Source organism: Tiliqua scincoides, chromosome 6 (assembly GCF_035046505.1).
Source record: "Tiliqua scincoides isolate rTilSci1 chromosome 6, rTilSci1.hap2, whole genome shotgun sequence".
In the NCBI taxonomy this organism is placed as follows: Eukaryota; Metazoa; Chordata; class Lepidosauria; order Squamata; family Scincidae; genus Tiliqua; species Tiliqua scincoides.
The window spans coordinates 35348177-35350263 of NC_089826.1; the positions used below are offsets into that span (position 1 = coordinate 35348177).

A 2087-nucleotide genomic window follows, 5' to 3' on the forward strand; every position below is an offset into this window, starting at 1 on the left:
CGGACGGTCTGAAATGGCTTACTGTAAAGGCAAATTTAAAATATTTTCTTTTCAAAAATACAATGTTTTCTTTAGGAACTCCACTCTTATTGGCTCTAAGGGGTTTTCCTTATTTTCTGTTAGGCAATGAAAAAGAAAATGAACAGCTGATTGCATTTTATATGCATTTCACTGAAGGAAAAAAAATAGTATTCCGTTTTGTTATTCTGCATTTAAGCAATGTGGTGACTAAGCATATCTTCTGGAAAGCAAATATGAAACAGAAATGAAATAGTGGCATTTTCCAACCCAAATCGAAATGTCTCCATTTCACTGCTTGTCATTTTTGAATGCACAGAATCCCATGTAGCTATTTACTTCTCAACATGTTAATGCAATAGCGTGCCTTGCAAAGCCCTTGTTACATCACAAAGTGAGTAACTCAAAGTGAGTCAAGAACAACCAAACTTCACTATCTTAGTGCCACATTGTCATAACAATGGGGAATTCATTTCCATTTTCAAATCAACATCTTCCACTAAACCCTGTCCATTTTCTTAGTGCCCTTCCATCCCCCATCCATGAATGTATGGTCCTCTTGACGTACTGATTTCTTCCTTTGTCACCAAAACTCTCTTCTGGGTTCGGCTTCTGAGTTCCTTTGTGATACGCACACGTCTGTTTCATTTATTGGTCACCATTTTTTTCCCCTTAAAAAATGGAACCGAAATACTTGCAATAATTACAACAACAATAATAAATACTTGGGGAACCTCCGAGGAATGCAATAGTATATATGTCTTGTCTGTAAAATGAAAGGAAAAATAACCTGACACACAGACTGAGGATGCTCAGTGGAGCCACAAAAAAGCTTTGGCATGCTTAACATGCTCCTGCCCAATTGCCCTGCCCGCCAGACACAGAGGTGCCAAAAAATTCAAAGCAGCCAGTTGACTTCAGGCCAATGGAGAAGGGTCGAGTCAGAACTGCTCACACGCTGCTTGACCAGCTCAGAGAGGCAGGCTGTGAAGCCCCTGCCTGGCTATGGCAAAAAACCAGGCACATTTACCCTGTGGTGGTTCTACACTGGCTGGTTGTCTTGACCCCGTGGATTGGCTATGATTGGCTGTCTATGGCAGGTCTAAGCTTTGAATCAGAAGGCACTACCATTATCTGTCAGGGAAAGATGGAAAGCCTTTTCCCCCACTTAGGACACGCATAACCTGGGGGTGGAGTTAGGCCCTGCTGCAATTTGTTAAATAATAAAGTGGCCCAAGTTTAGAATCCAAAGCCTTTGGGCACAATCCTAACCAGGTCTACTCAGAAGTAAGCCCTATTTTGTTCAGTGGGGGTTACTCTCAGGAAAGTGTGCTTAGGATTGCAGCCTTTGTCTCGTATCTTTTTTCATGGGGGAGTGCAAGGGTCATCTTGTCAATTGAAACACCACAAAGAAGGTAGAAGGAATGAAAATGGTTATAATGGTTGGCAACCTTCAGTCTCGAAAGACTATGGTATAAGCCTACAGCACCCGGTATACTAAGGTGGTCTCCCATCCAAGTACTAACCAGGCCTGACCCTGCTTAGCTTCCGAGATCAGATGAGATCGGGCATGTGCAGGGTAACAGTTGCTACAGAGCTGAAAATACAGGGTTCAGAGCTGAAAATACAGGGTACAGAGCTGCTGGGCAGTGCGGGCTCCAAGTGGGAGATAGGCATGGTGCTGTGCCCTGAATAGGCAGGAAGATGGGATGCTGGAAAGGGAGGAGGGTTGAATGATTGGAGAAGGATCCAAGTCTGCATTCTGCTTTGACTTCCAAGCTGGAATGTTTAAATTCAAGCAGAAGCTATGACAGTGCTGGAAAGTTGGTTAGGATTGCGCCCTAAATCAATGATGTCACTTCCAACCATGACATCACTTCTAGGTTAATGACATCCTTTCCGGTGAGTTCTGACAGATTGTCGTTCTAAAAGGTAGGTGCTAAAATGTTTGAGAATCACTGCTAGTATAACAATTTCTCCTGAATGTTGACCAGTTGCAATATGACATTCTGATTGGGACCATTATAGGGTTAAAGAATTAAAGACCTCCTCTCCCACTCTATGGTCCT

The 2087-nt window shown here is 42.9% G+C and overlaps 1 pseudogene; it reads right to left on the bottom strand.

Moving 5' to 3' along the window:
• Positions 1-1495: 1495 nt before the first annotated feature.
• On the bottom strand, positions 1496-1615 carry LOC136656425 (5S ribosomal RNA; annotated as a pseudogene).
• Between the last annotated feature and the right edge of the window lie 472 nt (positions 1616-2087).